The sequence below is a fragment of the Gorilla gorilla genome, chromosome 6, assembly GCF_029281585.2.
Source record: "Gorilla gorilla gorilla isolate KB3781 chromosome 6, NHGRI_mGorGor1-v2.1_pri, whole genome shotgun sequence".
In the NCBI taxonomy this organism is placed as follows: domain Eukaryota; kingdom Metazoa; phylum Chordata; class Mammalia; order Primates; family Hominidae; genus Gorilla; species Gorilla gorilla.
The window spans coordinates 98,093,581-98,116,762 of NC_073230.2; the positions used below are offsets into that span (position 1 = coordinate 98,093,581).

General features: G+C 37.8%; 1 protein-coding gene across 4 annotated transcripts in view; it reads right to left on the reverse strand.

Annotated features, from left to right (window-relative positions):
• The window catches only part of CDK14 (cyclin dependent kinase 14), a 635,487-nt gene that overhangs the window by 494,740 nt on the left and 117,565 nt on the right, over positions 1–23,182 (reverse strand). Inside the window, exon 1 of one of the 4 annotated variants that reach the window (XM_063708269.1) lies at positions 752–770. The exons of the other annotated variants lie outside the window; for them this stretch is intronic. The gene's annotated coding sequence lies outside the window, so the exon portion shown is untranslated. Of the gene's footprint in view, positions 1–751; positions 771–23,182 lie in introns of those variants that run through there. 4 annotated transcript variants of the gene reach the window in all.

Sequence of the window (23,182 nt, forward strand, 5' to 3'; positions counted from 1 at the left end):
CCCAACAATCAATGTCCAACCTCAACAGTAAATAGTTGAGTGAATACAGAAGCACTGCACCATTTAAAGAAATTTACTCATAGTGAACCACAACAGTTACCAATATTTCTCTCAATTAGCCTATCAACTAATCAGGTGATCTTTCTTAAATTTACTTATGTCACAAAATTATACAGAACTGGCTACATGCCAGTTCTGTATAATAGCCAACATGCAAGCTACCGATTTTTTTAAGATTCACCATCTACATTTTACATAAAGTACTAAGTTAATTAAACTATACACAAGTGGAATATTTTTAAAGCAAAAAATCAAACGCTGACATCCTTAACATTCAGCACCTATATAATAATAGGTGGATCCATATAAAGTCACTAGGACTAAGTAATGTTATTAATCTCACTTTGAACACTATTAAAATATGTCCTTCAAGTTCAAACCCCCGCCACATCAAATATGTCAACTGTGTGACAATTAACAAAGGAAACAAAAATTCAGTCTCTGAAGACGTCAAGGTTTACATTCCTATCTCTCAATTTTATCTGCCTTACAAGCAGGTAAGCCTTATTGGAGTAGGCTGTCTGCTACCACGGTCCTTCATGAATGCAGGGGTTCTCCATTAGCATCTAAAATGCTAATAGTCTACTATTAGAGCCGGCACTTCAAGCAGAACTGCACGAAGAATTATCACTTCTGTACATAAAAGCATAACCACTACAGGTGTAATGATGCAAAATACCAGCACACTGACCTCTGCTCAGCAGTACACACTTAAAGCAGGTGTATTTCTGTGATCCAAAAGGGAAGGAAATAGGATGAGCAGGGAGGAAGCCCCAGGTCCCTAATATATTAGAGATATTTATTCTACTCAGATCCAATCCAGCTAAATTCATGGACATCAGTTTACTCAAATGGAAAAAGTAGTCTCTCGTCCTTCACTTGCTTGACTCAGAGGGCATTCAGCCAACCATAGCCAGGCAAAAAAAACCTGTAAGATCTCTTTCAGCTGTAATAAATAAAGACTAGTTTCAGAAGGAATAAGACTCAGATATGGCAAAGAAGCAGTCGTTAAACCTTTTCCCCATCTTATCACTGCTACTGGTGTTTACAAACTACAAGCAGTAGCCTCGGGAGCCTCAAAAGACTCTCCCATGAGTAACCTCCAGTCAGTCTCTAATTTAAATACCCCCTTTATCAATCTGTGATGTTTCTGGCAGTTAAATAGAAGGAAGTGAGTAAAATGACATGCATAAAATGAATCCTTTTTAAGTTGTAAATGAGTGAGTCAGGATTCAGACTTGCCGAGATGCTCCAAATTAAAACCCCTGCTGTAATTTTAAGCATGCTCTGTCTTACCGTTTTGCTGTTGTCTCCCTCAGGCTTGATTCACCTGGAACTCTTTAACATGTCTCTAGCAATGTGTTTGTACCAGGCCAGGCTCATACAGCAACTGAATTCACATCTTTCTGCACTAGCAAGCTGAAATGGTACGGCCGTACTACAACCAAGAGAGGGGGATGCATAAGCAAGCAAAAAAAAAAAAAAAAAAAAAAGCCCAGAAATCCCCTAAGAGAAGCTAATCTCAGTGGAATAAGACCAAAAACTGTTGAGAAGAACTCAAAGGACATGCTAACATTCAGTATCAATAGCTTTAACAGCTCAATTATTTTCTCCAAAAAATCTAATTTTTTTTTTCCAAACACGATGGACTTGCCTGTGGAGTTCCCACGAAGGCAGAGTAATCGGGCTCTGCAGCAGCATTGCAGCCAAAGTAACCGTGCATATGCTGTCCAGGCAATTCACAACACACTGTCTTTTCAGAAAGATATTGATTTGCAATGCAGGGCTGCTTCAGAAGAATACAGAATGGGAGCCAAACAGCTAATGGTGATTGCATAGGAGGAAAAACATTTAATCAAGGGGATGCACCTCATCATGCTCAATTCAATTTTTTAAGAGCACTGGAGAAAGCCAGTAAGTGTCCTGAGTGACAACCCCATTAAATAATAATCTGGGATCCTATAGAAGGCCAAGTTTCAGCCACCATCATGCATGCTGCAAAAGCTGCTAAAATGGTGTCTACGTGTATATATTTGTCATATGCAAATGGAGTATGATGAGAAGTCTAAAATAACCATGCACCAAATACGTGGTTAAAAAAAAAGAAAGCACAGGTGCAGCATACACAGAACCAAAGTAAAAGAATGCATAGTTATGAGCTTGCAGAATTTTTGGTGGACTTAGAGCTCATACCATTCTGAAAAATAAAATACCAAAACAAGCCAGATCTCACAATCCTTAGGCAAATTGTGCCAAGTCATGCCACAAGGTGCTAGGCAGCAAAGGAAGGATGCCAGACTGCTACTCTCATAGCGACCCCTACAGGAGAGTGGTTGATCCACTCTTTTTTAAAGGAGTTCCTGTCCTCGGTACACAGAATCACGAAAGGACATAAATTAGATTAAGATACAGCAATACAACTGAGAAATACCTTAGGCAAGAAATAAAAAACGCATGAAATATAACCTTGTAAATATTCACGTATTTTAAAAATTAAAGTACAAGAGGAGGTAACTACTGTGTCAACGATAAGTGGTCGATATTCCCAAAGCTCCCCAAACTAGGGTATACAATGATGATGAGAAACCTCAGGCAAAGTGTTTTCCCCTCACATCCTAATTGGTTTAAATGAATCATCTCTTCTTTCTCCCCCTTGCAAACTATCTTCACCTTCATCATTTCGAATGACACTGTGAAGATAATGCAACTTTGTTTTCTTGCAACACAAAAGCTCATGTAAAATCTTTTTAAAAAGTTATTGTTCAAATACAAATATTACATACTTTCATCTTCAACAAAGCCAAAAGAGAAAGCTATCCCCTTAATATCTGAAAACTATTGAATTATATGAGCATCATTTTTGCAGAATAGACTTCAACAGGTCTTTCAAGAACCTGACTTTTTTGTGATTGGTTATCCCTCCAGCCCACAAAGACACCTTTTCCAGAACCAACAGCACTTCTTATTTGAGTCATTCAAGATTTAATCATACGCCACCTCATAAAACTCTCTTGTACTGTTGGCATTTTCCCCATTTTAAGGCCCTTGATAAATCACGCCAATTGCATTTTTCAAAATCTACTTAAATACCACATAATACAATGCTAGGCATCTAGCAAATATTAAATTAACGTTTAAAAAATTAATGAATTTCCCAACTCCAAATTTTAGGGCTAAAAGTTCTTCTTAGGCAATCCCCTTTCCCCTAACATTCGTACAATGTTTGTGTTCACTAAGATATCTTGTATAAAAACCAACAAACACAGTAACATTTCTCCTTTAATCTTTCATCTATTCATTCAGCAAACGTGCTAATGTGCCTAGCAATGTGAAGAGCCACGTTCTCTGCATTCAATGAATGCCTTAAGTGATTAGAAATAAAGCAAGTGATTATAATACACTGAAATGAGTATTTTGAGAGTGCTCTATTCAGTATAAATAATATTCCTTAGGTGGCTCAAAAAAGACTTCACAGAGGAGGTAACATAAAGCTGAAGCTTCCAGTACTACCCAGGAGAAGAAGGACATTTGGGGAATAGCATGAAGCCTGAAACTGGAAGCTGCATGAGGAAATAACCAAGCCATACTCACAGTGGTCACCACTGCGAAGGCTCAGAAGAAAGGTGGCTCAATGCCAGGGCAGAAAGGGCCCTGTAAGCCATGCTAAAAAGTGGGGAATTTCATCCTATAGGAAGTTGCCATTTTATCCAATAGAAAAGCCCTACAGGACTAGAGGCAGAAGAGTGGCTGGATGAGATTTTTCATCTTACGACAGGGTAATGGTGTAGAAATGGATTGGAGAGGTGAAGGAAGGGAAGTGGGGAGGCCGCTTGGGAAGCTAAGCTAGTGTTTCAGACAAGGCCCTGAACTAAAGCCATGAAAATGTGGGTGGAAAAACAACAGAGGTAAGAGGCATTCACCATGGGTTACCTGCTGAGTGACTGGACATGAAGTCTATGGAAAGGGAAAATCTATACTGAATTCTCTAATATAACTAGGTAAAAGGCTGGTTCATAAAGTAAACGAGTGAACACAGGAAGAATACAAGCTTGAGGAAAAGAGGAAACTATCATAAATTCAATTTTTTACACATTGAGTTTTAGGTATCTCTGAACATCCAAGTGGACATGTTGCATAAGCAGCTGTCTAAGGGTCTGGAGCTCAGGTGATAGATCAAAAGTTTGCTTATATGCCTAGGTCAGGGTTTCCTAGAAACAGAGCTGGGCCCAGATCTTACAATTTATTGGGGGCAGTGCCCTCAGTGAAAAGAAATGAGGAGGCAGGACAGGGAGGGGAAAAGCCAAGGAAGAATGTGGCCTCAGACAAAAACTACACCCAGCATTAGTCTCCCCTGAAGCAAGAGGGCCAGGCTTTTGTATCCCTGGGCTGATCAGTCACTGACTGAGACCTGGACGGGAAGGACTTCTGTTCACCCTAGGCACCCACTGACCAAGTGGATCTGAGCACAGCACCCATCCAACTATGGTTCAGTCACAATGGACAATTTTTCTTCTCCTCAAAGCTGGTTTCTCAGGAATGTTTCTGTTTGCTGTTCTCTCTGCCTAGAATGTTCTTCCCAGATAACCCCTTGGCTGACTTGTTCCCATTACTCAGTTGGACCTCAGGTATTGCCTCTTCAGAGTCCTTCTCTGGCTTTCCTCTGCTGTTGCTCCTCCCTCCCCTATCACATTACACTGTTTTTGTTCATTAATTTACTTTGTTTGTCTTCCTTCCCCACTAGAATGTAAACTGCTTAAGAGCATGGACTTCTCATTTGTTCTCCTGTGTTTCCCCAGCCCCTAGGACAGCACTCAGTACTTGCTGAATAAATAAATAGTAAGAAGAGTTGCTGATGACGAAGTTCAAACAAATTCTGTGGACATATGTAGAGTGGAAATGGATGGGTAGCTTGAGGAATGGGTAGGGGAAAATAATAGTCTCAACAAGCATGTAGACAACAAGTCTGACTATAAAGCAGAAGTAAAGAGAGCAGGGAGAGGGCAAAGCTGCAGGAAATTAATCATTATGTCATACAGGATTCACAATCTATGGTGTTAAGAATATCTTTATTAGAGGCCATTGAGATGTGCCTGAAACTATGCCATAAAAGAACAACAGTAGAGGTTAAAATAAAAATTATAGCTTCAAAGAGAAGAGACAAAAAGGCTTGTAAAAACAATCTCAGTGGACAGAGAGAAAAACAAGACTAACATCTACTAGGTCATTTTTGTGAGTAAACAAAAACTGATCCCTTGAAATGCCTGCCTTTATATGAGACTTTTTTAAATTCTAAAAAGTAGTATGCACTTCCCTGACTTTTAAAAGAGATTATAATAAACACAATCTAATCTTCAACTGATGATGGGGCCAATTATAAACATCAGCGGCAGCCCTCAGGGTTTAACAGTAGGTATACAGGGCCAACTGGCTCCTAATCTCAATAATCTGACATCTAAGTGTTCTTCTGCTTCATTTTTATGATTCATTCTCTTTTTAGCATCAAAATTGCCTTATTATGGCCCTATATGTGCCTCTTCCTTCTAATATCACCACACTCTCCTCAGTCTTCTTGCTACAGGCTTCCTCAGCCATCCCCGTATTGGGCAACTAGATAATCAGGCTTATTAGAAGAGGGTGTGAATGGCTTGAGTCAACAGGTGGGTTCAAAGCAGAACCATGAACTTTCTCCTGAGTGGAAAACATGTAGGCCTTACTCCACAGGCTCTGCAGTACTCAGAAACCCTTGTTTCATGTCAGCCTTCCTGGAGCTATCTCAGACACAAGAGGCTGCCAGATGACTGATCTTCACATAAATAGGGTCTGAAGGACAGGTAGGGCCAAACAATTTTTTAAAACCTGGAAAAAAGAACTGAAGAAAGGGATAGAGAATTACTTTTTTTCTATCTTTATCTTTTTTTTTCCTTTTCTACCAAAAGCCTGTGAAGGGAAAACAGTTTTTTTTAACAGAACAAGGAAAAAGAAACACTAAGAAAATTTTAAATATGAGGGAAGAAAAGAGTACTTTATATATACGAATCTAACTATAATAATCAGCTACTTTATGAATTAGTTTCATTAAAATTTTTAAGTCTAAAAGAAAGGAAAAAATTATAAATTTATTTTCAAAAGTAATAAAACAGAAATTTTCCAAAAATAAGTTGGTTTTCAAATGATTATAATTCCATATAACCCCAGCAAATACTTTCTTTTTTAAAATAGATTATATTTAGTAATATATTAGTAATCTATTTTATGTTGTAAATTTTTATGGTAAAATTTCATGTTATTGATTTTTAAATGTTCATTTTGTTTTAGTAAGCCTAAACCCCAACCTTTTTGTGAACCCTAAAAACTTTATGACTTAATTCTCTTCTGATGTCACTCACTACTTACAGTCTCATATATTTGAAGAAATGTCACTTATCTAAAATACTTTCCCAAAACACCGTGAAATTCTGGAGGAATCTGTTAAACTGAATGTTTAACAGCCATGTCTTAACCACAATACCAAACCTATCCATATGTCATGAACGACATTGCATGGCAATGTTGAGATTTTCCTCCTAATATTATACAACTTTGAGTGTTTTCTTGATTCTGTAGGGGAAAAAAGAACTAACTTTATCAATAAACGTAGGTGATTCTATCACAACCCAATAAATCTGTTCCCAGCAAAACTTTACATTCTGTTAAATTACACCCTAAAAACCAAAGGACTTATGTGGAAAATGATACTGAGGAAGACCATTCAAAACCTACACATCCAGAACACTAATAAAAACAACACAATTCTAATAAACACACATACATGCCATATTTTCTTCATCTCTGCATTCCCTACATTGCTGATACAATTTTGCATACAATGGATGCTATAACATGTCTTGGCTAAAGATAAATCCTGTGCTGATCCCTATGAACTGCAGAAAATATGTTCAGGTGAAAAAATGTTTTGTTATGAACTTCATCTAAGTTGGAAATTAAAATCCAAAGCTAGAGCTATAGCAAGGGAACTTCAGATTGTTAAGGTTGTCAAGAAGCTGCGTGTAAAGTTGACAATTATGACTCTATAACAGAAACTGGTAGATGCAGACTATCATTTTTAAAAAATCTTATTTTTGCCTGGCTTTCAAAAAAATCTGATTTCAGGGCACTGCTTTCTTTTTGAGACAGGGTCTCACTCTGTTGCCCAGGCTGAAGTACAGCGGCACGATTATGAGTTACTGCAGGCTGGACCTCCCAGCTTCAAGTGATCCTCCTACTCAGCACCTCAGCCTGCCGAGTAGTTGGAACCACAGGTGCATGCTACCATGCCCAGCTAATTTTTGTATTTTTTGTAGAGACAGGATTTTGCCATGTTGCCCAGGTTGGTCTCAAACTCTTGGGCTCAAGTGATCCACCCTCCTTGGCCTCCCAAAGAGCTGGGATTACAGGTGTGCACCACTGCTGCTGGCTCAGCCTACTCCTTTTTATGAAATAAATTTCCTCCTCCCTACATGTTGTGTTTCCTGGTTGTATGCCCTCAATTATCCCGGATAATAATTTGTCTGCATCTCAGTTTTTGCTTCCCCATTAGTTCAATTACAAACCCTTGTTTCAAAAGACTTGTATCTGCATTAAAACAGATACTGGTTTTCTATATATCAACCATACATATGGTTTTTACATACATATACATGCACATTTATGTATTTATTACTTATTTATTCAGGTGATATCTAAAATGCATGGGCATTCACATGGGCACGGCACAGTTTTTTCATTTTTACACCCTAAGCAGAAACACAACTGGAGTTGTGATGTGGTGCCATGCCTCAAGTGTGTAGTATGGAGAAGATCCGGATGTAAAAGTGATTTTATTATGACCACATCCACGAAATAACAGTGTCAGAGAGTTCCAAATGTCTAGCACTAATATGATTTGAGAAATGTGAGTTAAATTATAAGACCTCAATGGCAGACATAAAATCCTTGGGGTAGCATCAAGAAGAAAGGCAAACGGCACTGAGAAAAGATGTGAGGATCTTCTCTCTTCCTGGTGTCAAAATGCCATTGAGGACAGAGGCTACAATCCCATGACTATCAAAAAACCGCTTAAGAAGCTAAGTCTCATTTGTAAAAACTTACCTAAGTTTTTGAATAAACTCTGAAAAGGAAAAAAAAAAACAACAACAGAAAACATATTTTCTAGTTTGGGGTTATAAGTGAGTTTTATTGCTTTTAGGGACTTTGTCCCAGCTTTCCAAAATTTCACTTAGTTTGAAAAATTAGGAAAATCTCAAAAGGAAGAAAACCCTCTTAAAAGAGCCTGCCAAATAAACACACAGAAATAATTTTTAATTACGTTTGACAGTTTTAAATCTAGAAAACCTTTGCCACTTATGTAGTACATACTTGAAAATACTCAAATAAAAAGCATTTGTTAAGTAATATACTTCTTTTGTCTCACTCTACATACACCTAAGAAATAAAATAGGAAGCAGGCCCTTGGGAAAGAATGGTTAACAGTGCTGGATATTCAACAATAAATACTTAGGACAAATAAAGAATAACCAACTGAAGACACTAAAAACTGAAATTAAAATGTGTATCCCTATATAATTTAATTGACTTTCCTGTGGCATTGTTTTAGCATTTGCCTTTTCAAGCTAATACTGATATAATTTAGATCATTCCAAAACCATGTGTGCATCACTCTTCAACAACAGAAAGAAAACCAAAAAAGGCTTTTGGCTAAAGAATATTCATCATATGATCATTTAACAGTTCAGTATCACTGGGGTGATAGTGAAATCAGGTTCACCACAAACATGCATAAGTCACAGGGATATTAACAACTCTGAAATGCTTTAACCTACTCTGCAACCCTTTTGTATTCGGTAACATAGTGACAACAGCAGCACCCAAATATTAGTTGAATCCTTTTTGCCATTCCTTGTGGAATGCTTTCCCTGAGTGTTTATTAAAATAGGATAGGTTCCTGTTTCTTAAAAAGAAGTAGAACCGAATTGTTGGGAATGGCCAGCACATTTTTTCTCTCTTCCTGGGGAATGGTTTTTCCACCCCACGCCATCCACTGCAGTCTAAGGAGGGCTGCACCTTATCCAGGAACAGACAAGGAATCCAAGTTAGAGTAATCCTTCCCTGGGACTTTTTCAGCCAGAGCTCAGTTGCGCCCCTCCCCTCCACCCTTGACGGTAGCAAAGCAGAGAAAGCATTCGCTTAGAGGCAGCCAGTGGCAGTGTCTCTCGACCTGCAAAGAAGCTCAACTCAGATCCTAAAGCCATCAGGTAGCAAAATTAGAGATGAGGGTAGCATAGAGACAGACAGCACTGATAACATGGAGGTAGCACCCGCTGAGGTGCTAGCTCTGCTGGATGCCTGACTTTCTAAAGCACAGTTGTTCAGCTCTTGTTTCTATCCTGCAATACTTCTCCTCCCAATAAATCTATTTCTTTCTTTAGCCACTTCAAGTTGATTTTCAGCTCCTTATAATCAAGAGTGCTGGTACACATGGGGATACATGTACAGAAAGGACACGGAGCTACTGTGAACCACTAACACCAGAAGTAGAATAAATAACTTAATAGATGTCTTGTTTTAAACTCTAGGAAAGGGAGATACAAGGTAGATGTTAACTTATATAATGGTACAGAAGGATGGGTTTAATAGCAGTCAACGTTTTTACAAAGCTACTTCACACACTTAACTATATAAAAATTTGTACTAAATTGAGTATTATTATATTAACATTTTTATTCTTATAATTTATAGAGGAAAGCCATAGAACATTAGCTACTAATCAGTTATCTGAACTTGCAGGAAGCCTGAATGCTTTGACCAATTAGTTTAACCAGACATCCAAGTTGCTGTGGTAACACATGCTCAAATTTTAGGCACAGTACCTAATGGGAAATAAACTGACTATCCTTATAGATACCACCTATAAATTGTTGGTAAATACTGCCACACATAAGTAGCTAAGAAATGTCATAAAAAATGTGAAACTGAAAGTGGTTTGTTGCACCGATCCTGACCTTTAAAGGCTTCTGGCCACGAAGGAAAAAGGGTTATTAAAAATTAAAGAAGTAATATCGAGGGGATTTTGGAAAAAGCCAAAGAAGTACACTAGAGATTTGTGGAATATGTAAAGAAAGTGCTAAGAAGACATTGTAAAGTAAACTACATTTTCTGTATTTCATGACTGAAGGATTTTTTCTGTGTCCTATTCATTTACCAACCATTTATTGAGCTTTGTATTAATCACTATAGGAGGTATAAAGATGAATGAGACACAACTGCTGCTCTCACAGATACTTATACAAATAAATATAATATGAAAATAATTGTCATAGAAAAGGTAAGAGAAAAATACTATGGGAGTTCAAGTTGAGAAGGCCTCAGAATGACAGATCAGGCAAAATTGGCAGATTTTCACTTTAGGTAATCAAATTCTGAGTACTAGAGTCACAGAGAATTCAATAAGTAAAATGCTGGGGGTTGGAGATGCATGTATATCCACAGACTGGCAATGATCACTCTTAGCACCAGAGTTATTATCTATATATGGATGTAATTTGATAATTTAACAAAGAACTTTTGTAACATCATAGGAGCACAGCCTAGAAGATTTGAACGATTTCTGTAACTTGAAACTTTATGAATAAAGGTTCTTTTCTCCCCTCTGGTAGAAGATTATCTGGATGGACTCCAGGGTCTCCAAGTACTCTGCCAAGTACTCCAAGTACGGTTTGAACATATGGTTCAAAGATGTGTTTTATCAGGCCAGGCACAGTGGCTCACGCCTGTAATCCTAGCACTTTGGGAAGCCGAGGTGGCCGGACCGCGAGGTCAAGAGATTGAGATCATCCTGGCCAACATGGTGAAACCCCGTCTCTATTAAAAATACAAAAATCAGCTGGGCATGGTGGTGCATGCCTAAAATCCCAGCTACTCGGGAGGCTAAGGCAGGAGAATCACTTGAACCAGGGAGTCGGAGGTGGCAGTGAGCCAAGATCACACCACTGCACTCCAGCCTGGCGACAGAGACATATTTTTTCCTAGTTGCCCTGGACACAGAAAACCATACTTTTTTTCCACCTATGTTAAGAAAAATATAGCTTTGGGGACTGTTACAACAGCTAGTCACCAGGAACTTGGAGACCATCTTTACACCTCTCTCTTCCTCTCCCCAATATTTATTCTAATTTAGGGAAAGTAAAGTTTTACTTATCACAATACAAAGGTCTAATAGATTAACTTAGTTTTATCAATCCTCCCCTGAAGCACATGATTCCCTCAATAACCACTGTTTCTCTTAATCATTTAGGGAAGATTCAGCTCACATGAAACACAGAGGTACTTTCTGCCTGACCCCATCATAACTAGTTCCTTCTAAGGGCACCTAGTAATTGCAGCCCTGGCAGGACCACCTGAATGCAAGGAATCACAATGCAGCATGGATCCACCTTGTTTCAGAGATTTCCTGCCACACCCACCAAGGTTATTTAACTCAGAACTCTAAGGGTTAAAACAGGTTTGATAAGGAGGAAAGAGAAAATATCACAGATGAAGCCATATAAACAGGTGCACTGGGGCACTAACTTCAACATAAAGTCAGATGCAGAACAGCTAGATTAAGAATAATGTAAACTCAAGGATCAGACAAATCTGTGTTCCTGATCCAAGCCTTGGGCAAGGTACCAATCTTACGGGAATACTTGGAATAGTTCCTATACCTAAGAGGGTTGCTGCGGGGCTAAATGATGTACAAACTACTTAGAATAGTGTTCAGTAAAGCAAGCGTTATTGCAATACAGTGATAAGCATAATGTATGTTTAAGTGTGATCAGGCACTAAGCTGTTAGGAACCACAGACTCCCATCCCGGGTCCTGTACTTCTGCAGGAGGGCTTGTACTTGTCTTGGTTCTCTTGGTTCAGATCAGCCTGGCACTTTCTTCTGTATCAGCCATGGGCTGTCAGACTCATTTTCTCAGTCACTCCTTAATTTTATCAGTTCCTGTCAATTCTTCTCCAGTATTCCTGTTTCTGTTGACTTTGCAATTTGCTTTTGCACTATTCCATAAAAATCAAACACTTTTTAAACAGCCATAGGGAGCTACCCTACAGGCCTTCTTGATATTTCCTTTGACTAAAGGTGGAAGGAGCTATTTATAGTTTATAAAAGTTTTAATGAAAAAGTTCAGTGCACAGTCTCTTCTCTCTCTGTGGATTTTCTTCCTTCCTCACTGTCATATTTCCCCTTGTAACTACAAAGCTGCAGGGTAAGAGTCGAGAGAGAACTGAGAACCCATGGTTACATAATGAAATATCAAAGATAAGGTTTACCAAACAGATTAGAAAGATGACAAGAGATTTTACCACCATCAGCACACACGAGGAAAATTTAGTGAGTAGCAAATGCTAGAAGAGGGGAACACTCATCAAGAGTCAATTTTGCCAAAGCAAGCAAATAACTCTCCAAATAAAGAGTTGGCAGGCATACATTTCCAAAAAAATTGGGGGTGTTGTAAGATAATTGATGCCAATCAGGAAGCAGGAATCTGTCTTCTGAAATTTTACTAAACAAAATGTTCTATCTGATCAAAGAAGGAATAAAATTATGAGGCATCATCTTTCAAAATATACACAAATAATTGGTTTTCTTATTAAAATTTGGTGACTCACCCATGATGCATATTATCTATGTATGAAGAATCTATCCAAATGTTAAATACCAGTCAGAAAAACCCACCACCATTCTGCTCTTCCTTTCACTTACAAAAGTATTTTCCCTCTTTGTGGAGTAGCAGAAAGTGTCACAACCAAGAAACTATATTTTAATAGTAGATAATGTAATTTATAGGTAGAATTCATTATTGTGCTATCATTGCAATTAGCAGGAAATTAAAATGAGCATGTAAACACTTATAAAATGTAGTATCAGAACAGTGTAATTTTACCTAGAATTAATCCTACCTATCAGAACAAACATCAAGTAAAACATCAAGTAGCACGAATCAGCTAATTTTCTTTAAGTACTTTTTTTAATTGACATACCCATGCAACACTTTTTTTCTTTTCCTTTTTTCTTTTTTTTTTTTTTTTTTTTTTTTTTTTTTTTTGAGACAGAGTCTTGCTCTGTCACCCAGGCTGGAGTGCAGTGAAATGATCTCAGCTCACTGAAAGCTCCACCTCCTGGGTTCACACCATTCCCCTGCCTCAGCCTCCCAAGTAGCTGGGACTACAGGCGCCCGCCACCATGCCCAGCTAATTTTTTGTATTTTTAGTAGACACAGGGTTTCACCGTGTTAGCCAGGATGGTCTGGATCTCCTGACCTCGTGATCCACCTGCCTCAGCCTCCCAAAGTGCTGGGATTACAGGCCGTGAGCCACCGTGCCCGGCCGCAACACTTCTTTTTAAGTGGAAGGAATTACTTGGAAAACTTATTTGATTCTTTTAATACTATTTAGATATTCTACAAGAATTAGAGTAACAGAACTTTCACCAATTTTGTTTCAGACATATAACTGTGTAACATTTTTATTCTGAAATTACTTCTAGGTTTATAGAAAATCTCACATGGGGCAGTTCAGCTCCATATAATTCAAAGGCACTATGTAACATGCGAAAAGCTAAAGGAAGAAAGCACATTGTAACTGCACTGAAACCTGATGCTTTATAAAACGATTTTTTAGGCCAAATACCATAGCTCACACCTGTAATCCCAACACTTTGGGAGGCCAAGGCAGGAGAACTGCTTGAGGACAGGAGTTCAAGACCAGGCTGGCCAACACAGCAAGACCCCATCTCTACAAAAATAAAGATTTTTTTTAGCACCACAATGCAAAAAGTGCTATCTCGTTCAATGACAATTTTCTCATGTTATAGCGACTGTAGATATTAAAGCTAAGAATTTCCTCAGGTAAGTCATGTCTTCTTTTTAACAAAGAAGAAAAGGGGAATAAAACTATCATTATTTCCAAAGTTGTCTCCTACTTTAAATCTACCTTGATTCTGAACCGCTCTCAGCTGCTACTCCATTTCTCTGTTCCTCTTCATATCAAAATTCCTCAAAAAGAGGAGTCGATCCCAACTGGTTCCACTTCCTCAGTCCATTCATTCTTAAACCCATTTTAATCAGATTTCTATCCTCTCCACTCCACTAAAGGTCAGCAAGCCTCCTCAGTGGCAATACCAGTGGGCAATTCCCAGACCTCATCTGAACCTCTCAGCAGCATCTGACACAATTGATCACCTCCTCCTTCCTGAAACTCTTTCTTCACTTTGACTCCAAATACCACACTCTCGTAGTTTTCCTCCTACTTCACTGGCTCTGCCTCCTCAGAATCCTTTGCTGGACACTCTTCCCTTCCCAACCTATAAAGACATGTGTCCCAGGATGGGGACCTTGGGCCTCTTGCCATCTCTGCCTATACTCTCTCTTTAGGTGACTCTTATCCTAACCTCTTCCTTAAGTACCGTCAGTAAACTGAGGGTTCCCAATTTTGTATTTCCAGGTCCTACCTTTCCCTCATCCTCAGACTCACATATCCAAATACTTATGTGACAAATCCTTTAGGATACATAATAGGAATCTTAAACCTAAGCTGTACAAAACGGCTGAGGTGGGCGGATCACTTGAGGCCAGGAGTTTGACAGAAGCCTGGCCAAAATACAAAAATTAACCAGGCATGGTGGTGCATGCCTGTAATCCCAGCTACTCGGGAGGCTGAGGCACAAGAATCACTTGAACCCGGAAGGTGGAGGTTGCAGTGAGCTGAGGTTGTGACACTGCAATCCAGCCTGGGCAACAGAGCCAGTCTCTGTCTCAAAAAAAAAAAAAAAAAAAAAGAAGTACAAAACCAAATCAAATTCCTGATTCCATAACCTCTCAAAAACCTTGCTCCTCCTTCCGATATTCCCCCATCTCAATATGAGCCTACCTTTACATCACTCAAATTTCTCTAGTGAAAAACTTCAGAATCCTTGATTGTACTCTGCTACCCTATATCCACTCCAACAAGCTAGTTCCCTTGGCTCTCCTTTCAGAACATACTTAAATCCCACTACTTCTCAGCAGCTCCACTGCTCCCATCCTAATACAGGCGACCAACACATCTCACCTAGGTGATGACCACAGCCTCCTAACTGGTCTTTCTGCAGCTATTCTCACATTCTTCTTCCCGATGCAGTCTACATTCTACACAACAGGCAGGGTTTTTTTAATTATCACCGTCCTGCTCAAAAGCTCAAACAGCTTCTGTCTTGGAGTAAATTGCTACATCCCAACCAGGACCAGCAAGGTACGACCTCTCCGACCTTCTCCCCCAGACCCTTTGCTCATTCCACTCCAGCCACCATGAACTCCTTCCTGTTCCTTAAGAACACTAAGCCGTCTATACTCAAGGCTGTTGCACCCTCCTCCTGAAACATTCTTCCTCCAGATATTCCCATGGTTTGCTCCCTCCCTTCTTTCACATCTACACTCACATGTCACCTTCTCAGAAATGCCTTCCCTGACCATTTATCAACACCCACCTCCCATCCGTTTTTCCCCTTTCCTTGCTTTTGTTTATATTCCTCAGAAATTCAGCCTGGTCATATCCGTTTATTATCTGCCTGCCATCCCCACTCGTGTAAAAGTTCCTTGGTGGCAGAGATTTGTCTATCTTGCTCAATCTCAAATCTCCAGGGCCAAGAACTGTGCCTGGTAAATAGTAGACGTTCAGTAAACATTTGTTGAATGAATATATGAGTAATTCATTTCTATACTCTTACCCATTGTTACCAAGGTAGAGAATATACATTTCAATTGTTTATTACTTTTAATACACATGGTATGATGCCAAAGAAACCATTAAATATTTTTCAAGTTATATTTTTAGGACCTCATAATGTCAGGGGATTTCAAGGCAGAAAGAGCAGCCTGAGCAAATAAATGAGGTAGAAAATATTACAACATATTTAAAGGAATACAGAAAATACAGAAAATTCCCTACAAGAAATCTGGGGAAAGTGGGGGACAAGGAAGGAGCACAGGTGAAAGATGAAGTGTAGATAAGGCTGAAAGCAAGACAAAGGGCAATCATGAAGGGTCCTGTGTGCCCGCCTGAGTTGAGTGTCATCCTGTAGGCAACAGGGTGTCATAAGCAGGGAAACAGCAATCAAAATTTCATTTGGGAAGAATTATTCTGATCACATAAGATTATATAACTCACATATCATGTCTGTTCTTAGTTGAAGTAGCAGCTTAGCTGTTCCAGATCCACACACAGATAAGACATATAAGCATACAAGTCTTAAATGATTTTTAATCCCTTATCATTCATACCTAAAAGGCATTCATAGTTTCTTGCTCACAAACCTTCACCTGATCCATTTTCCCATGAAATATTTTCTCAGCATGTTCTCATTTGAATATTTTCAATTTTTAATCAATTAACTCTTCAGTTTAAGAACACTTACATGACAGTCCTTAATTAATGCACACAAATTCCTATGCAAGTAGTTTGTCAGTTAACTTATATTAAATGTTAATACTACATTGAATGGTAAAATATTCAAAAAGAAAATTCAATTATAGTTATTTTAATTAGTAAAAATCTGGTATCTGATTATTAAGACACCAAAATATTTTATCCAATACAAACTTCAAATTAAAGTAAAATAAAGTTCAGCTGGTCTAGACAAGGGGCATATTAAAAGTCCTGTATTTTTATGGTTAAAAAATAGGTTTGATTTCAATACCTAATATTTACTACCATAAAGAAGTTTAATATCAAATACATATTGTCAGTTTACTACGTTTAATTTGTAATCAAACGACATTCAATTCAAGTTAAATGGGTACGTTTTAACTGTTTTTTTTTAAATCCTTATTTGCCTTCTATTCCTCTTTGCTGCTTCTGTTTCCTTAGTATTTATAATGTAATCATTACTTTTTCCTCTTAACCTTAGAGGTTACTCTTAACATCTTATTTGATAGTTATTCCATCTTTGACTGCTTCACAAAATCATATAATGAACACCTACACATCAGGCACAGTGCCAAGCCCTATGGCACAAAGATAATAAAAGGTAAGCTCTCTACCCTGAAGCAGATTCTAATCACAGTCATCCAGTCTTCCTTCCTTCCCACCTCTTGAACATCCACATGTCATGGACATCCCTTTAATTACATGACCTACCTAAATCTTCTTTTATCTCCTCACCCAAATGACTTAATTCCAACAACATACTTGTGCCTCCTCAATGATATTTCTTACACTAGCCTCTTTATACTATAAGTCCATTTTAAACAGCAGCAAAATAAATCAAGGACCAAGGTGTCATATTAGAGCCATCTTAAACAACTTCTCTGCTCAGCAAGTTTACGATTAATACCAAATCAGAGAGGATCTAGAAAGAGGATCATTACGATGAATGAACAAAGAATATAAATACACAGAGCAACCATTTCCAACAAAGGCAGAAGACCCAATATCAATGACTAAGTAGATGTTCTGTCACTGGGACTTAGGAGCACAGAATCCACTGAGGCCAATGAATTGGATCTAGGGACAAAGAAGCAACACAGCACAGTTACTTGGTAGTACAAATTAGTTCAATTTCTGCTCTCCCGGTCTACTTACCTGAACAAGCTTTTCCTGGAAGTTCCCAACAACACAGCCGTGCATGTGTGGTATTACAGGGAAAGGCAAAAACAAAGATGCCTGCATAAGCTATTCATTATAAAGACACAAGGTATGGAAAAATGAGGAAACCTCTGATGATGTCTATCCCCAGCTGGTAGAACTTACCTAGTAGGTGCTAACCTTGGCAAGCTTCATTCAAATCTGTGTTGGTATCACAGACTAGGGTCTATTCAAGATCAAGACTCATCATCAGCTTATACAACTTCTGTTCAATAAATATTTAAGTACGAAGGAGAGCAGATGTTTTAAATTTTAAAAATGACCTTTAGACATCAATATTAATATTTACATTCCACAGAAGTATTCTCATTTTAAATACCTTTGGGAAGAATACACAGAGCAACCACTTCAAAATGGAAAAAAGCAAATATGTACAAAATCTGAAATACTTCCTATAACAGTATGAAAAAGAAACCAGGCTTTTCACACACAGGCTAAAAGACGGATTCTTTCATTCATGTGCTTCACATTTTTGTGCACCTTTTCCTAGTACATCCCACAAGCTACAGAACCCTACTGGCAAAAAGCTTTACTCCGGGGAGAATTTTTTTTTTTTTTTTACTTGATGGAAGAAATGTCCTGAATTTAAAGCAGTTTTTCTTTCTCATCAGACCAATGCAGTAACTTCTATGCAAAATATAATGAAAAGCAGAAGTCACCTGCCCCAGCCTCCCAAAGTGCTGGGATTACAGGCATGAACTACCGCACCCAACCACAATAGCCCATTTTAGCAAATATAACAATATGTGTCATTTACTTTAAAAGTATCCTTTGGAAATAAATTATATATATAATTTATTCCTCCCCTAGTCCTGGGGCAGGAAGCAGAGAACAGGAAGACCCCATCATGGCCCGCCAGCATAGTCTCCACCAGGCAGAGCCCTCATGCATTCTTCTTAGTCCATATCATTTGTCTGCTGACAGCTGAAAAAACGAACGTGGCACGTAAATGGTTTTTGGCTCTTAAGGGATATTGGTGTACAGTCTGTCAAAGCAAAGGTTGTATAGAAGTCAATATATAAAAATTAAAAACTCTTACAAGACTGATTTTCCGGAATGGCTTATAAGCTAATTCTTTAATTAACACAAAAAACAGAATTTCAAAAATATTTGGGCAATTGTGGTATCATTTTGAAATAAACACACAGCCATCCAAAGTTGATAATACTTGAAAAATAAGTCCTTGGAATATAGAAATGTAATGGAATATCTGGGTATATCTGTCTGAAAACCAAACCAATATAACACACGAAAAATATGCTCTTGTCTTACAGAAAAAGCAGCATTCGATGGACCAACGATATAAGAAGAAAAGCTAGAAATACTGGTTGTCAAATATTTGCAATCAAATGTATCTTTAAAACAATTACAGATGTAAAACATACGTATTTCACAGATTGGAGCACACCGTATTTCATTTTCCTTTATTTTTTATACCTTTAAGTATAGCACACACTTGGAATAGGACAATTTATGTATGTAGAAAATGCACCTTTCCTCTCAAACTCACTCATCTGAAATAAAACTGCTTATCTCCTGCCCCACAACAACTATGAAATCAACTCCTTCACAGCACTCCCAAACCTCACTTATGATAATTACATCCTCCAAATTATTCAGACTCAATGCCTTGATAACTCTAATTTGATATCCAATCTGTTAGCGAATACTTCTGGCTCTACCTTCAAAATGAATTAAAAATCCAACCATTTCTCAATGTCTCCAGTGCAGCCACCGTAGTTGGATGGTGGTGATGTACCATCATCTTGCAGATTATTGTAGGTGCCTCTCACTGGTTTCCTGCTACTCCCTACTGTCTTCTTCTCAGAATAGCTGAAAAAGTCATCTTTTTGAAATGGAAGCAACGTCACTTCACTCTGCCTGAAAACTTCCAATGGTTTCCCATCTCATTCAGAATAAAGGCCAATTTTACAGCAGCCTACAAGGCCCTGTGCAATGTAGCTCGTGTTTCTGAAAAATTCCTACTACTCTCCCCTTACTCTTCTCCATCCACAACAGCCTCCTTGCCATTCTCTCTGCCTGAAACGCCATTCTCCTGTGCAGCCTCATGGGTCACTTCTTCATGGCCTTCAAGTCTATGCCTACAAGTCATCTTTTCTGTGAAGTCTTCTCTGACCATCCTATTTAAAATGACAAACTTTCCTATACCCCCCACCCCTTTATTTTTTTCCACAGTACTCACCACCCTCATACAAATAAATTGTACCTGTGTCTTTATTACCTGCCTCCCTTCACGGCTAAGTTCCGGGAGGGCAGGACTGTTTTGTCCACAGTTGTACCCTCACGGTCCATAACTGAGATAAACACACACTAGATGTTCAATAAATATTTGTGAATAAAATTATTTCTCTCCATAAAACGCCAAATTGTGTGACCAAACAGGGAGTATATGTTAACGTTTTTATAAAATATTTTCAAGTAATTATTACTATGAGTAAGAATAAAATAGAAAATCACAATACAAAATAAATAGAGGACTTAAGTCTGAACTGAGCACCAAGGGAATGGTGGTCACATTTCTAATTAAATTTATCATTGTTTATTCTGTTTTACTTTAATTTGCTTACTTTCTAAAGTAATCTTTGTCAAAATGAATGCTTAGAAGTATAATTGTTTTCATTCTTATTCTTTTGCTCTTACATATCATGATACAAAAATTATTTTATTACAACCATGGGGAAAATTCTCTACATTTGCTATATATCAATTTTTAAATTCATAATAATTTTATTTTAAATTAATGTATGTTGTGGCTCATAAAATGACACACAGCTAAAGGATTCCTCATTCTGTAGCTAGAGAACGCCATCTGGCTCAGTATGAGAGAAACCACACTATTATACTGAATACTGTTATAAACACAATCTTTCGTGCTTCTAAAGAAACTTCCTGCTAAGATGAAATAAATTAAGTTGTGGTATTTTATTTAGTAATACTTTATAAACAAAAAGTACACAGACATAGTGAAAGAAGTTAATAGTAAAATACTGACCATAATAATGGGTATTTCTAAGTATTTTACAGGTATTGCCATATTTAAACTGTACAAGAATCCCTTGAGGAAGGCAGGTACTATTTTTAATCCCATTTTACAGATGTGAAACCTGGGGCACTAAAAAGATAAGCCACCAAATGGAATCCTAGTAAAGCTACAATTCAAATATAGGCAGCCTGGCCCCAGAACCCACACACTTAAGTGTCACACAACCTGCCTCTTCTAAGACAGCAAACATCAAGCAAACTTACCTAATATACCTTTCAGCATTAAAAGTAGATTGAGGTCTGCTTTATAGGGTTTACAGTCTAAAGATGTGAACCCTCTATTTTTGATGGTATACTACTTTATCAAAAATTATGCCTAGTACAAATGATCAGATTTTTCTAATGCAGTTTCTTAAGTACACAGAAGAAAATATTTACTTTTTAAAAAGGTAAGCAAAAACTAAAATATAAGTTTGAGCATCAATATAGTAGTTAGACTTCATAATGTAAGTCTCTTACGTTGATCATGAAACCTGAAATTCTATAAAAATTTTCTCAAAGCCCAATAATTTCCCTTCCTGTTATATCATCAAAGAATGTTGTAGTTTATTACAAACTTTCAAATTCCTCATCTATTCGGCAAACAATTATTAAGTCCTAGATGTGTTTTATGTCTTCAAAGTATTTAAGTTCCATACATTTTTCAAATGCTATTTTGAGGTCAAAATTCCCTGGAATTATGGAAAGATATAGGATTATGGAAACTCATTTTATAAACATTAAATATAAAAGCAGTATGTTCACAACAGTCATGTATTTCTTACCCTTCCCCAAGGAACAAATTTCTAGTCAGCAGCTAAACTAGTCTGGGCTAATGGTTTTCCCTGGGGTAGTATGAGAAGATCTAATTATAAAAATGCCTTCGGTCTTTTTCTCCTCAAAGGAGACCAAGGGCTCACAGACTACACAGTTCAATTAAACATTTTCATTTTCATTCATTCATGCCCTTCCTCTTTTATCCCTCTCCTCCATTTTCTGCCATTCTTGCTCAATCTAAAGAGGTTCCCTACCCACACCCAGCCTCCCTGAATAGCCCTTCAGTCCATACATAAAACAAAGGACGCTGGTGATAACAGATAAAAATAAAAGTATTAATAGTATCTAATCTGTACCAGATAAAAAGAAAATCATAAATAAGCTAAATTAATCATTAAAACCAGCACCATTATCTTCTTTCTATGGCTCCTGAAAGTAAACACAAATCCCTTTAAGAGCTCCACAAGTCTCTTTCCACCTCTTCAACCACATTCAGCCATATCTGCTTATTCTTGAGCACCAGAATTCAAGATAACTACAACTACAGTATTGATACTGTATTCTAACTGCCTGCTGACTTGTCTGAAAACTAAGGGTACCAACAGTGGAGGAGCGGTGGAGGACAGAGCTCAAGCTCCACAAAGGCAAGCACTGTGGGAGGGCCAGGGACTGTTCTTTCTGGTTTACTAACCACTCCAACCCAGTGCTGAACACAAAGTCTCATACAGCACAGTTATTTTGCTGGGTGGGAGAGAGGAAAGGAGAGAGAAAAGGGAAAGGACGGACTCTGAAAATTCATTATGGCTTGTGGGTGGGCAGAGTAATATAATCATATTGTAAATGAACGCTACATATGAACGCTGTTCCAAACTGTCTCTGAAGTCAGCACTGACTACACCAGTGGAGATTATAGTGCCTGCTATATCAGAAATCCTGTTTTGGGACATTCTCCCACTAGGTCACTAAGTATGACAGCTTTTATTACATTACCATAATAAACTTTAAATATGTCATGGAATATCTTTTCTAGTTTACTTTTGTAATAATCTGTTAGCAGCAGTTTTTTGTTAATACCTGTTACTGTCATTGCCCATTAATTATTACCTAGGTGCTTTAACGTGCATCCTTAAGTCATTTCCATTTGCCCTATAAATAATAAAAAACAATTTTTTAAAAAAGAGAAATTATTAAAGATATTTTGAATAATGCAATTTAAAAATACTGACATACAGCAAAGGCTAATTATGACCCTAAGAGAAAAAAATTAAATCATCAAGTTCAGTTTCTTCAATATGATCGTAAGATGACGGGCTTTTTCCTTTTATATTTCCTTTTCTTATTTAATTTCTCAGGTGTCAATACTGACTGCCATTAGAAATCCGTATTCACTGGTCTATGACTGATCTCAGGCGTCAAAACCAGATATTGAGTGTCCACCAGAAATCTCTGAAACAATCATTTTATTAGATGTAGGAACAGGTCATAGGAATGTGTGTTCTGACTGCTATGATAACCACAGTCCAACCTGGATCTCTTGAACTTCCCTCCTAATACTTCCCTTAGAGCCTTAGCCTTTTACTTTATACTTTGTCATTCTAATATTAT